This window comes from Hylobates moloch, unplaced genomic scaffold, assembly GCF_009828535.3.
Source record: "Hylobates moloch isolate HMO894 unplaced genomic scaffold, HMol_V3 SCAFFOLD_17, whole genome shotgun sequence".
NCBI classification, from domain to species: Eukaryota; Metazoa; Chordata; class Mammalia; order Primates; family Hylobatidae; genus Hylobates; species Hylobates moloch.
The window spans coordinates 13,541,745-13,556,938 of NW_026652292.1; the positions used below are offsets into that span (position 1 = coordinate 13,541,745).

Consider the following 15,194-nt stretch of genomic DNA (forward strand, 5'->3'; position numbering starts at 1 on the left):
GCCTTGGCTTCCCAAAGTGCTAGGATTAATAGGCATGAACCACTGTGCCCAGCCTCTCTTTCCTTCTGAAGGTTTCACCCACTTCCCAGACCGAGCCTTCTCTACCATCTTTGTCAGGCTAGCTGAAATCTGAGTAGAATGCCCAGGCTTGAAAAGGGATAATCCGACTTCTTTTCCAATTCACATGCCCTACGTACTGCATCACGCCCCAACTCTGGGCTTGGATGAAACACTGCATACACCATGCAGAACTGAGTTTGGCCTCCTGAGTGGCTGCTGAAGGGCTTGATGAAACTACTCAAAAATGTAGCTGAGCTAGCTTTCCGTGGGGAGATCCTTGATTAATAGGAACTAGGAAATAGAGGGAGGCAGGCACAAGATTCTCCCTCCCGTGGAAACTCTGAGATGCAGTTCTTCCTTGCAGCCGTTCTGGAGAATTCTTATGTGCTAGGCAGCACATGTGGCTGAATGACCTGCCGTATCTTTGTGTTTGTTTTTTGAAGTTTTGTATGAAGTGGTAGCCAACACAGTAGCACGTTGTGTCACTTTGCTCCAGCTCTTTTCCTTGCCTCAAATCTCTTTTTTTCTCACTCTTTGTTCTGGGTTTTCACCTCTCAAAGTATAATGCTCTGTTTTCTAGAGGACCTGCATTGAGATTATGACTGTTCAAAAAATGAAGAAGACAATCTTTTTTTTTTTTTTTTGGACAGAGTTTTGCTCTTGTTGCCCAGGCTGGAGTGCAATGGCGTGATCTCGGCTCACCGCAACCTCCGCCTCCCAGGTTCAAGCTATTCTCCTGTCTCAGCCTCCTGAGTAGCTGGGATTACAGGCATGTGCCACCACGCCCGGCTAACTTTGTATTTTTATTGGAGATGGGGTTTCTCCATGTTGGTCAGGCTGGTCTGAAACTCCCGACCTCAGGTGATCCACCCGCCTTCGCCTCCCAAAGTGCTGGGATTACAGGTGTGAGCCACCGTGCCCATCCAAAGAAGACAATCTTTAAAAAAATTTTTAAAACATATTTAGGGGACAAAAGTACAGATTTTGCATAGTAGTGAAGTCTGGGTTTTTAGTGTACCCATCAGCTGAATAGTGAACACTGTGCTCAATAGGTGATTTAACAACCCTCATTCCCCTCCCACACTCCCACCTTGTGCAGTCTTCAGTGTCTATTATTCTACTCTGTGTGTCCATATGTTCCTACTGTTTAGCTGCCACTTATAAGTGAGAACATGCAATATTTGACTTTCTGAGTTATTTCAGTTAGGAAAATGTCCTCCAGTTCTATCCACGTTGCTGCAAAAGAAGACTTCATTCTTTTTTATGGCAGAGTAGTATTCCATGATGAGTGTGTGTATATGTATATATATATATACACATACACATACACACACATCACATATTGTTGATCCAATCTTCGGCTGATGGACACTTAGTTTAAGTATATATCTTTGCTATTGTGAATAGTGCTGTGATAAACATCTGAGTACAAGTATCTTTTTGATATGTTGATTTCTGTCCCTTCAGGTATATACCTACTTGTGAGATTGCTGGGTCAAATGGTAGTTCTATTTTAGTTCTTTGAGAAATCTCCATATTGTTTTCCATAAAGGTTGTGCTAATTTACATTCCCACCAACAATGCGTAAAACATTCCCCTTTCTCTACATCTTTGCCAACATCTTTCGTTTTCTGACATTTTAATGATAGCCATTCTGGGTGGCATAAGATGGTATCTCATTATGATTTTAATCTGCATTTCTCTGATGATTAGTGATGTTGAGCATTTTTTCATATGCTTGTTGGTCACTTGCATGTCTTCTTTTGAGAAATGTCTGTTCCTGTCCTTTGCTCATTTTTTTTTCAAGGAATATTTAATAACAAGGTAGGTAACATGTTTATCTAATAGGAATTTTATGTCACTGCCACTAAATCAAAATATCCTGTTCACTGGGTAAAAGACCTGCTTTATGTGTGTACACTTCAGTGCAATTAAAAAAAATACTGTAATTATAATTTCAGAACTTCTGAATTTCAACAGATGCCAGTGTTCTCTCCTTTTTTCATATGGGAAAATTCCTCTGAAAATCATTTGGAGCTTGGACAAAAATTCCACAGCTGTATTCCTCTGCATCACTTCGCAGAGTCTTCAAGATTCAGATACAGGGGAAACTTCAATTCAACCTTTCAGAGAAGACATTCCAGCTTGCATGATCTCATCAACCAAGAGAATATTGGTGGCAATCACAGTGCAGGAGTGAAGAAGCTGTTTCTTTACACAATAGTCATCCCATATGCCTACTTCTGCTGCTACCATTGGCTCAGCTGTGTCCAGGTCCACACCCACAAGCTGACCTGATTCTGAACATTCTGCTTGAATTTTAACTAATGTTTCCTGCAGGTCAAAACCAGAGTTCTGAGCAAGAACCTTTGGAATAATGAGCAACACATCAGCAAATGCTTGGACTCCAAGCTGTGCCCTGCCCTTTACACTGGGCTTATATTTAATCAGGGCATCTGCCATTGCTACCTCCACAGCACCAGCACCTGGAAACACACAGCCCTCATCAATAGCATTTTCGACAGCCCTCAAGCCATCCCTTACTTCGTCTTTTGAGCTGAATGAGTGTGTGCTTATTTGGTCCTTTGATCAATAATGTGACAGAGCTAGTATTGTTACATTTCTCAATAAAGGTGAACTTCTCTTCTCCCAATGTATATTTATATACAAGTCTTGCATGTCCTAAGCAGTCAGGAGTTAGGTTATCAAAAGAATTCAGGGCTACCTCACCACAAGCAAGAGTCAGCCTCTCCATATTTCTCCTTTAGCTCTGTGCAGAGTGACTATGCCTTCTTTTGCAAGAGCATCTAAGGAAAGGGAGTCAATTCCCTCTTGGTTAATAACAACAAATCCTTTATCTGGATCACCACAGACTTTCAGTTCTATTTTTTAACTCTTCAATGAATTTTCTTTCAGCTTTTATGAGTTTTTCTCTCTTTTCTGCAGTCTTGTAAAAAAAAAAAAAAGCCAGAATTCACTTATGTTTTTTCATATTCTAATGACATGTTACATTTGAGAATGTATACATCTTCCACCCTTTTCTTCATATCAGGATGCCGTGTTCCGTGGTCCAAAACAAGCCCTCAGATTAAGCTTGTATCAGTTTCAGATGTATGTTTCATCTCCATGATCACAACCATGAAGAGATCAATAGATTCGTCTTGTCTTTTAATGGCCAAAATGGAGTCCACTACAGCCTCTGTTAAGGCATCTGCAAGTTCAGCACGAACTTTAGTACGAAGAGATGTTCTGGCCGCATTTATAAGTGTTTCCCTGTCCATCTCTTTCCTTACTTTGACTTTTTCCAAAGACTGAAGGGGCTTTTCCTTTGCAACTTCAAATCCTTCAGTAATTATTCTGAGATGAAGGCCTTCAGAAATGTAGAGACCCACCTGTTTCAGTAGCTCTTCAATGATTAGGACATTGGAAGTTGTACTATCACCAGTTATATCATCCTGGGCTGTTGCTACCTTTGCTATTAAGGAAGCTGTTGCATGTTGAATTTGCATTTTGTGAAGCACATTGTCATCTTTAGTAAGCTTGATGTCTCCAGTGCCAGAAACAAGCATCTTCATGGTGTCCTTGGGCCCCATGTTGGTTCTCAGCATGTCTTGCAGACCCCACGTTACACTGATGTTGACCGCTAGGCCGCCTCCGTTCGGGCCACCTCGGCCTTGGGGTTTAGGGTCTTCACCACCACCATAGATGCTGCAGTGGAGGAAAAGGAAGCGATAAGGCACGGAGAGCCCAGAGCCGGTGCGGCCCTTTGCCCATTTTTTAAATGGGGTTACTTTCTTCTAGGATTTTTAGTTTCTGCTCTTGTGTTTGGGTCTTTAATCTAACTTGAGTTACTAATTTTTGCATATGGTAAAATGTATGGCTCCAGTTTCATTCTTCTATATATGGCTATCCAGTTTCCTCAGCACTAGTTATTGAATAGGGTGTCCTTTCCCCAGCGTATATTTTTGTTGACTTTGTCAAAGATCAGTTGGTTGTAAGTGTGTGACTTTATTTCTGAGTTATCTATTCTGCTCCATTGATCTATGTGTTTATTTATTTTTATTTATTTATTTATTTTTTTGAGACAGAGTCGCGCTCTGTCGCCCAGGCTGGGGTGCAGTGGCACGATCTGGGATCACTGCAAGCTCCACCTCCTGGGTTCATGCCATTCTCCTGCCTCAGCCTCCCGAGTAGCTGGGACTACAGGCACCCACCACCACGCCTGGCTATTTTTTTTTGTATTTTTTGTAGAGACGGGGTTTCACCATGTTAGCCAGGTAGTACAGTCATTTTAACGATATTGATTCTTCTAATCCATGAGCATGGGATATTTTTCCATTTGTGTCATCTACAATTTCATTTATCAGTATTTTATAGTTCTCCTTATAGAAATTATTCACCTCACTTGTTAAATATATTGCTAGGTATTTTATTTTGTTGTAGCTATTGTAAATAGAATTGCCTCCTTAATTTGGCCATCAGCTAAATCATTGATGTAGACAAACACTACTGATTTCTGTACATTAATTTTGTATCCTGAAGCTTTACTGAATTCATTTATCAAATCTAAGAGGTTTCTTTGGTGAAGTCTTCAGGATTTTCTAGATATAAAATCATATCACCAGGCCAGGTGTGGTGGCTTACACCTGTAATCCCAGCACTTTGGGAGGCTAAGACCAGTGGATCACCTGAGGTCAGCAGTTTGAGACCAGCCTGGCCAAAATGGTGAAATCCTGTCTCTCCTAAAAATACAAAAATTAGCCAGGTGTTGTGGCTGGTGCCTGTAATCCCAGCTACTTGAGAGGCTGAGGCAGGAGAATCGCTTGAGCCTGGGAGGTGGAGGTGGCAGTAACTCGAGATCGCACCACTGCATTCCAGCCTGGGTGACAGTGAGACTTCATCTCAAAAAGAAAAAAAAAAAAACAAAACAAAAACCATTTCATCAGCAAATAGGAATTATTTGACTTCCTCTTTTCCAAATTGGATGCCTTTTTTTCTCTTGCCTGACTGCTCTGGCAAGGACTTACAGTACTATATTGAATAACATTTGGTGAAAGAGGATATCCCTGTCTTGTTCCAGTTCTTAGAGGGAATGCTTTCAAGTTTTCCCTGTTAAGTATGATGCTGGCTATAGGTTCGTCATATACTGCCTTGATTAAGGTAAGATATGCTCCTTCTATGCCTAGTTTGTTGAGGATTTTTATCATGAAGGGATGTTGAATTTTATCAAATGCTTTTTCTGTATCTATTGAGAGGATCATTCGGTATTTGTTCATTCTGTTTATGTGATGTATCACATTTATTGATTTGCATATGTTTGAACCATCCCTGCATCCCTGGGATAAATTCTACCTAATCCTGGTGTATTATCTTTATGGTGTGCTATTGGATTCGATTTGCTGGTATTTTGTAGAGGGTTTTTTTTTTGTTTGTATCTAATTTCATCAGGGATATTGGTCTGTAGTTCTTTTTTTTATTGTGTCTTTGTCCATTTCTTCATATCGGAGTGATACTGGCCTCATAGAATGAGTAGGGAGAATTCTTTCCTCCTTTTTTGGAATAGTTTCATGAGGACTGGTATTAACTCCTCTTGGTATCTATCTTCATGTGTTTGGTAGAATTTGGCTCAGTAATAAAAATCTTACCCCCCGCCCCCCGCAATAAAGCCCCAAACCAGATGGATTCACCATCTGGAGTGGGGGATTTTTTACTACTGATTCAATCATGTTACTCATTATTGGTATGTTTGGGGTTTTTTTTCCTTTTTATTTTTAAAATTTGTGTGGGTACACAGTAGGTGTCTATATTTATGGGGTACATGAGATGTTTTGATAAAGGCATGCAATGTGAAATAAATACATCATGGGGAATGGGGTATCCATCCCCTCAAGCATTTATCCTTTGAGTTACAAACAATCCAATTCCACTCTCTATTTTGATATTCAGGGATTTTATTTCTTCCTGGTTCAATCTCGGGAGGTTGCTTGTTTCTAGGAATTTATCCACTGGAAAAGAATCTTTTTTTTTTTTTTTTTTTGAGATGGAGTTTTGCTCTTGTTGCCCAAGGTGGAGTGCAATGGCGCGATCTTGACTCACTGCAACTTCCGCCTCCCAGGTTCAAGTGATTCTCCTGCCTCAGCCTCCTGAGTAGCTGGGATTAAAGGTGTGCACAACCACACCTGGCTAATTTTTTGTATTTTTAGTGGAAACGGGGTTTCACCATGTTAGCCAGACTGGTCTCGAACTCCTGGCCTCATGTGATCTGCCCGCCTCGGCCTCCCAAAGTGCTAGGATTACAGGCGTGAGCCACCGCGCCTGGCCAAGAAAATCTTAAATGTGGTCTGGTGATACTTCAGTGGATCTATGAGGTCAAAACCAATTTCTTAATAATACTAAGTGTTATTTGTCTTATTCACTCTCAATCTCTCATGAATATATTGTGGAGCTTTCCAGAGTGTGATGTTGCAGCTGTTTGAATACAGAAGCAGACCTGAAAAATCTAGCTTCATTCTATTAAGGCAGACATTAAAGAGATTTGCAGAAGTTGAAACAATGTTATTTTTCTCACCACTTTTCAGTTTTGGAAAATACAGGTTTTCAATATAAAAAAGTTACTTATGCTAATGTGACATGAGTTATGTTTTTAAAAATTAGTATCAAAAATTTCCCCAATTTTAATATATAATCCAATAAATATCAATATATAGAACCCACATAAACAAAAACTCATTAAGGTCCTGTTTTAAAATGCAGGTTTTATTATCATTCAGGTATAGTGAGGTCAATAGATCAGGAGATGACTGCCATTGAAAGGATAGTTTGTTACTCACAGTTCCCAAAAGGAAGGAGCACACACCACAGCATTCAGGGCCACACAAGGAAGCACCAGGGTCAGCTGGGAGGCAGGAGTGAGGGGAAAGCACGGGCAAGAGCCTTGATTGTGATGTGTGCATTCAGGAATGGGTGAGAAAGGGTAAGCAGGCTTAGAATCGGCTAATTTGAATAATTTCAGCGGGCTCCAGGTTGTCTCACTGCAAGCTCCGCCTTCCGGGTTCACGCCATTCTCCTGCCTCAGCCTCTCCGAGTAGCTGGGACTACAGGCGCCCGCCACCATGCCTGGCTAATTTTTTTGTATTTTTAGTAGAGACGGGGTTTCACCGTGGTCTCGATCTCCTGACCTCGTGATCCACCCTCCTCGGCCTCCCAAAGTGCTGGGATTACAAGCGTGAGCCACGGCGCCCAGCCATGATTTTTCTCTTTTTTCTTCATAAATTAGTGAAATTTCAGCACTACTTAGGAAGGGTTCAGGGACTGGTGCTTGGCAGTTTCTGACGTCTAGGACGATTATGGATAGAAACGATGCGAAAGGAAGAAAAGACTTTGTTTATGCTGAGAGAATTTAGCAGAGAGAGGGTGAAGATACTGGAAAAAGAGGCACTCAGTGGAAACCCTGGAGGATGTGAAAGGGAAAGAGGGGGGGATGGTCTGAAATAGGAAAGACAGCTCCTCCTCAGAAACTGGCTGGAAAGGAGGTTGAGACAGCACCCTTGAAGATAATTTAGTGGGGGAAAGAGAAAAGCTAGGAGTTCGCCCTCAATGGCACTGATTTTCTCTGTGACTCACAGCCAAATTCACTGCATAAAGTCAAGAGGGCATTGAACGATGAGGGCTTCAGAGACCCATTGCAGGACTTGCGGAAGGGAGCAGGGCAAGAACATAAGCTGATGGAGCAGAACCGAAGGCCCAGCTGAGTTTAGGCTTTAAATAGTAATAGCATGAAGCACACAGTAGCCTAATTTTTCTAACTGTGCTCCTTCATCCTGGCTTTTAATAGAGGAGGAGTTGGAGGTGGGGATAGAGAATTGATGCTTATCAAGAGGTAGCGTGGTATGGCGCTTAAGAACATGGCTGTTGAAGCCAGCTGCCTGGGTTAAAATCCTCTCTGCCACTTACTTTCCTATTCAGTAAAATAGGGCTAGTAATAGTCTTGTGGTGTTTTAATGAGGACAGTAGTTGGTTTGAGGATGACACAAATATCTGCTGTGGATTGTCCTTCCACATCTTTACTGTTGGGGAGTCAAGGGATCTACCTTGGTTTCTTGGGCTTCTGTGCATGATGGACTCTTGAAAAGGGACAAGCCCAGTTCCTCTGCTCTCCCTGCCCATTTTATTTGTGGTGTGCCCTGCTCAGTCTCCTTATCCTTGGTCCTCATTATCCTCTCTGATTGTGGTGGGTTTTCCCCTATTCTCTTCCTAAACAATTTTCTGGCTTAATCTGTAAGCCTTACAGATCAGAACTTTAGTTTTGAGTCTCAAAGTCTTTTCTTCCTTTCGCATCGTTTCTTACCTATATTAGAAGTACACTATACTAACTCTATTTACATTTTTACTTTAATAATCCTAGCCTACCCATTCACCTGCTGGCTCTCCAGAGACCTCTGGATCACTGAGAAAAGGTCATGTATGGATGATGTAAAAGATAAAAGCGTAAACATACACTTCAAAAAATCTTTTTACTTGCTACCTCTCTTAATTCTCCTATAGGTAGATGTTCTCTTCCTTCTACATACCCAAGACTGATGCTCAGAGGATTAATAACCTGCTCAGAATTGCACAGCCAGTTGCTGGCAGAGTAGCAATTCTATTCTATGCTGTGCACTTACAGCTCAATAATCCACATTCCCTCAAACAAACGGCTGAACTGGTCCAGGGTTGAGGGGTTGAGGGATGGTGGCACTTAGGACAAAGGGGTGAGAGAGTTGTAGGTGTTCATAAGAGTAGCTGCTTACTGTAACCAGCAAAGGCAAGAGGGTACAGGGGTGTGTGCAGAGAGGGGGGCTGACAGGGAGAAAGGGAAGGAGCAAAGGAGCTGCAAGTCACATGCAATTGATGAACAAATGGGAGAGATGAAAGGAGAGGTGACCTGACAGAGAGTGAAATCCAAAGTTGACTATTTTAAGGGTATTGGTCCACTTCTGGATGATGACAAGGTCTAGAGTGTAGCCACTGGACTAAGCTGATGAAGAGAAGTTAAAGCCAGTGGTGTGGACATTACGGATTGTTTCATTTGTTTGTTTGAGTGAACGTTGAAATTAATAGATCTGTTGCTGAAGTCCTTTATAAATGTTTGAGAGTGATCTTGAAAAGTAGGCAGGGACCAAGGCAGCAGACAGGCCCACAGCTGGTCCAAGGGTGGGGCCTCCCACAAAGAGAAGAGTTTTGGAGGCAGGAAGAATCAGTGTTTTTTTTTTTTTTTTTTTTTTTTTTTTTTTTTTTTTGAGACGGAGTCTCCCTCTATTGCCCAGGCTGGAGTGCTGTGCAGTGGTGCAATCTTGGCTCACTGCAACCTCCTCCTCCCGGGTTCAAGCGATTCTCCTGCCTCACCCTCCCGAGTAGCTGGGACTACAGGCACACACCACCACCCCCAGCTAGTTTTTTTTATATGTATACATACACATAAAAAAATATATGTATGTTTTTTAGTAGAGACGGGGTTTCACCATATTGGCCAGGCTGGTCTGGAACTCCTGACCTCATGATCCGCCCACCTCGGCCTCCCAAAGTGCTGGGATTACAAGCGTGAGCCACTGCGCCCGGCCGAATCAGTGTTTTTTTTTATTTTTTATTTTTTGAGACGGAGTCTCACTCTGTCGCCCAGGCTGGAGTGCAGTGGTGCAATCTTGGCTCACTGCAAGCTACGCCTCCTGGGTTCACACCATTCTCCTGCCTCAGCCTCCCAAGTAGCTGGGACTACAGGCGCCCACCACCATGCCTGGCTAATTTTTTGTATTTTTAGTAGAGACGGGGTTTCACCGTGTTAGCCAGGATGGTCTTGATCTCCTGACCTCGTGATCTGCCTGCCTCGGCCTCCCAAAGTGCTGGGATTACAGGCGTGAGCCACCGCGCCCGGCCCGAATCAGTGTTTTTAATTGTAGTACTTGGCAGTTCTCATATGCGACTTCATTTGGTCCTCCCAGTAATCCAGAGAGATGCACACAGGGCAGGAAATAGACTTTCTCCAAGAAAACTAGCTGTTAAGTAGCAGCATTTGGACTCAGTTCAACTCTCCTGGCTGTAGTTTGCTGTGACAGCCTTATTCTCCTACATACTATTCACAGTAGGAAATCAATCCCTTAGAAAGAAAACTTCTTTATGGATTCTTTCTACACAGAAAAGGAAGATTTCTCTACGTTTTCTTCATTACAGACTGCTAAAAATCTTTAGGCTCTAATGGTGGGGAAGAGCTATTTGGGCTGACAGGAACTGGCTCAGGGCAAGGTCTTGTGGTGCCACCTAGTGTCCATGATTGGGTTTAACCACAAAGCTTTGACTAAATTATATGAAAAATAATGTAAGGAAATTGCAAGTAGCTGATTAATTTTGCAGGAGAATACCTATTGAAACACCTAAAAGTTTTCTCTGTCTACCAGGAAGATTTCTTATTCTGGCCTCTTGACTGCCCCAAGGACCAGACCAATTCAGTATGTTACTTTGTTGGATAAAACAGAAATTATGACCTAGTGAAGTCCAAGGTTACTTAAAATTAACATGTTCCATGAGGTCTTAGATCATTCTGTATAGTGGAAAGAACACTAGGCTTGGTGCTCTGACCAGTTCAGGTCTTAACTCAGTGGGATGGTGTATGAAAGGTGCTTCATAAACTATAAAGTGCTAAGCAAGTATTAGATACAGCGATAATTTCACAAGCACTGTTTTGGACCTTTGACACACCTCCCTTCTAATCCTTATATTTATAAGACAGCAGGTACTATCCAGATTTTGCATCAAAGAAACTGAGGCTCAGAAATGTTAAATAACTTGCCTAAGGTTACATAGCTATTTTTTTCTCTGCCATACTATATGGCCATTACAATACTGATATAAGGAATTAATATTAAATCATGTAACAAAAATTTATTAAGGAGCACTGTATACTATACACTGGGTTAAGAATAAGGTATATAAAGATCAATAAATATTATGGACTGAATGTTTGTGCCCCTCCCCCACCATTATATGTTGAAGCTCTAACCCCCAATGTGACTGTATTTGGAGATTAGGCCTCTAAGGAAAAGCAATTAAGGTTAAATGAGATCATAAGGGTAGGACCCTAATCCAGTGGGATTGCAGTCAGCTCTCTGTATCTGCCAGTTCTACATCTGTGGATTCAACCAACTGAAGATTTTTTTTTTAATTCAGAAAAAATTAAAAATAATACAATAAAAAGTAATACAAATAAAAAGTTTAACAACTATTTACAGAACATTTACACTACATTAGGTATTATAAGTAATCTAGAGATGATTTAAACTATATGGGAGGATGTGCATAGGTTATATGCAAATGCTACACCACTTTATATGAGGAACTGAACATCCTCAGATTTTGGTATTCATGAGGGGTCCTGGAATCAATCCCCCATGGATACTGAGGGACAACTGTATGTCCTTGTAAGAAGAAAAGTTGGCCAAGCACAGTGGTTCATGCCTGTAATCCTAGCGCTGTGAGAGGCCAAGACAGTAGGATTTGCTTGAAGCTGGTAGTCTGAGACCAGCCTGGGCAACACAGTGAGACTCTGTCACTACAAGAAATTAAAAAGAAAATTAGCTGGGCATGGTAGCATGTGCCTGTAGTCCTAACTACTCAGGAGGCTGAGGCAAGAGGATCCTCTGAGCCCTGGACTTTAAGGCTGTAGTAAACTATGCCACTGCACTCCAGCCTGGGTAGCAGAGCAAGACACTAAGAAAAAAAAAAAAAGGGAAGAACAAAGCTGAACAAAGCTGGAGGCATCACATTGCTTGATTTCAAAATATGCTACAGAATGATAGTAATCAAAATCAGCATGCTACTGGCCTGAAAACAGACACATAGACCAGTGGAACAGAAGAGAGAACCCAGATATAAATGCATACATTTACAGTCAACTCATTTTTGGTACAGGTGCTAAGAACATACAATTGGGAAAGGAGAGTCTCTTCAATAAATGGTAATGGGAAAACAGAATAACCATATGCAGAAGAATAAAACTAGATCCCTCTTACCACGTACAGAAATAAAATCAAAATAGAGTAAAGACTTACATCGAAGACCTGAAACTATGAAAACTACTAGAAGAAAACAATGGGGAAATGCTCCAGGACATTGGTCTGGACAAAGATTATTTTGTGTAAGACCTTAAAAGCACAGGCAACCAAAGCAAAAACAGAATGGGATTACATCACACTAAAAAGCTTCTGCACGGCAAAGGAAACAATCAACAAAGTGAAGAGTTCGAGACCAGCCTGGGCAACACAAGGAGACCTCATCTCTACAAAACATAAAAAATTAGCTGGGCGTGGTGGTGCATGCCTGTGTTTCCAGCTACTCTGGAGGCTGAGGGAGGAGAATCACTTGAGGCCAGGAGTTCAAGACCAGCAGCCTGGGCAACATAAATGAGACCCTGTCGAAAGAAAGAAAGAGAGACAGAAAGAAACAAAGAGAAAGAAAGAAAGTGATATATATATACACAATAGAATGTTATTCAGCCACAAAAAAGAATGAAATCCTGTCATTTGTAGCAACATGAAAAAAAACTGGAGGTCATTATGCTAACTGAAATAAGCCAAGCACAGAAAGCCACACATTTCATGTTCTCAATCATATGTGGGAGACCAAAAAAAGTGGATCTCATGAGAGTAGACTGGTGATTACCAGAGGTTGAGAAGAGTGGGGAGGAGGAGGAATGAAGAAATGTTGATTAATGGGTAAAAATATATAGTTTGATGGAAGAAATAAGACATAGTGTTTGATAGATCAGTAGTTACAATAATCTATATTGTATAGTCCAAAATAGCTAAAAGAGAATTTGAATGTTTCTAGCATAAAGAAAGACAAATATTTAAGGTGATGGACATCCCAATTACACTGAGTTGATCTTTACTATATGAATGTATTATCACATGTCCCCCAAAATATGTACATTATATATAAAATAAACTAAAATTTTCTATTGGAAACTTAGTTTTAAAGGATATAATTTCCATTGTATTACAGATATTTTAAAATAATCATGACTTATTTCCAATAGAATCTACCACATTAGAAATTATCATTCATAAAAAACTATAATTTTACATCATGCCTTTTTCTTATTGAATTTCCTTTCTGTTTCCCATTTGCAGAATTATACTTAATGCAATATATTTTTATGTTTGAAGGTCTTTTATTACTTAAATTTACTTGAAAGTTTCATTGTAACATTAGCCATAAAAATCTGATCAAAACAGTGTATTTAAATGTTGGTAATTGTTACATATACTTAGTAAAATTTGATTATAAACATTTCTTTCAAAATCTATTGATGAAGCCTGGGCATGGTTGCTCATGCCTGCCATCCCAGCACTTTGGGAGGCCAAGGCAGGGGAATCACTTGAAGACCACTATTTTAAGATGGATTCTGGCTGCCAAGGTCTATAGGAATGATGCAATAGTGATGAAATTTTATACATTCTTATCCCTAAATTCTGGCCCAAGACAAAAGAAAAATGTGTGAGACAAAATATTAGCAAAAGATCCAGAAAGCCCTTGTGACTTTGCCAGTAATATCCTGGTATGATTTTTAAAGATAAGGTTGACAATCTACCTTCTCACAAGTAGAGTTTTTGGTAATAGTAGGTATATTAGTTATTGTTCTCTAAAGAGACAAAACTAATAGGATAGATGTATATATAAAGGGGAGTTTATTAAGGAGTATTGACCCACATGATCACAAGGTGACATCCCACAATAGGCTGTCTGCAAGCTAAGGGGCAAGGAAGCCGGTCCAAGTCCTAAGGCTGAAGAACGTGAAGTCCAGTGTTTGAGGGTAGGAAGCATCCAGCACAGGAGAAAGATGTAGGTCAGAAGACTAAACCAGTCTAGTCTTTTCACGTTCTTCTGCCTGCTTTTATTCTAGCTTTTTTTTATTCTAGCCACCCAGATTGAGGGTGGGTCTGCCTTTCCCAGTCCACTGACTCAAATGTTAATCTCCTTTGGAACAAACACCCTCACAGACATACCCAGGAACCATACTTTGCATCCTTCAATCCAATCAAGTTAACACTGAATATTAATCATCACAGTAGGGTAATGCTTTTCCTTGTGACTACCATGGAGACAAGGTCAGGCTGTGAGAGAATCATCAACCTAATATCAGACTACTTGAGGAGGTGAAGCTTTCCTGTAAGTGACAAAGGGTCTCTTCCTTACCTTTATTTTCTTAGGAAATATCTATGATTTGTCCTCTAGCTCTTTTTAAGTTCCACTGTGTGATATCAATGATGGGCTTCCTTTCCAAAGAAACCCATATGCTTGTCCTAAAAGGTAAGTGTAGGGAATTACTCTGTAGGGAATTACCTGGCCCTAGCAGACCAACATACCAGGACTAGATGGCTTAAATAACAGATATTTTCTCACAGTACTGGAGGCTGGAAAGTAAGATTGAGGTGCCAGCTGATTCAGTTTCTGGTAATGGCTTTCTTCCTGGTTTTCAGATGGCTGTCTTCTTGCTGTGTCCTCACATAGTGAGCTCTGGTGTCTCTTCCTCTTATAAGGACAGCAGCCCCTTCATATTAGGGCCCAACCCTTTTGACCTCATTTAATCTTTATTTTGACCTCATTTAACCTTTAATCCTTGTAGGGCCTATCTCCAAATATAGTCACATTGGGGGTTAAGACTTCAACATATGAATTTTGGGGAGACACAATTCAGTAATTCAATCCATAGCAGATACTAAGCTACCAAGAGTATGGAATTCCATTTCAGAAGCTCTCCAAACAAGTTAAGATTATTATCTGCCTGGATGATTCTGAAGGGTGAAATTCTGTTTAGCTAGAGGCAAATGACTGATTTAATATTTTCCAGAACTCCAAGTCTGTGAATTATAACAGCATCATTCTCTCTCCTCCTTATATATAAAATGGTTTCATTTTCATGATAAAATAAATTTCATTATGACCCATACTTCTCCCAATAAAAACTCCTGGGGAAAGTTTTGGGGGTTTCCAGGTAAACTAATTTTACAGCAAGATATTTTTTCTATTGAGCGATTTCCTCTATTTTTTTCTCTATAAAGTTATTTCCTTTAGCTTCAAAACTACAAAAGCATAGTAGGTTT

General features: G+C 40.6%; 1 pseudogene; it reads right to left on the reverse strand.

The window, feature by feature from the left end:
* Positions 1–1,970: 1,970 nt before the first annotated feature.
* Positions 1,971–3,763, reverse strand: LOC116457104 (T-complex protein 1 subunit zeta-like; annotated as a pseudogene).
* Positions 3,764–15,194: the final 11,431 nt, after the last annotated feature.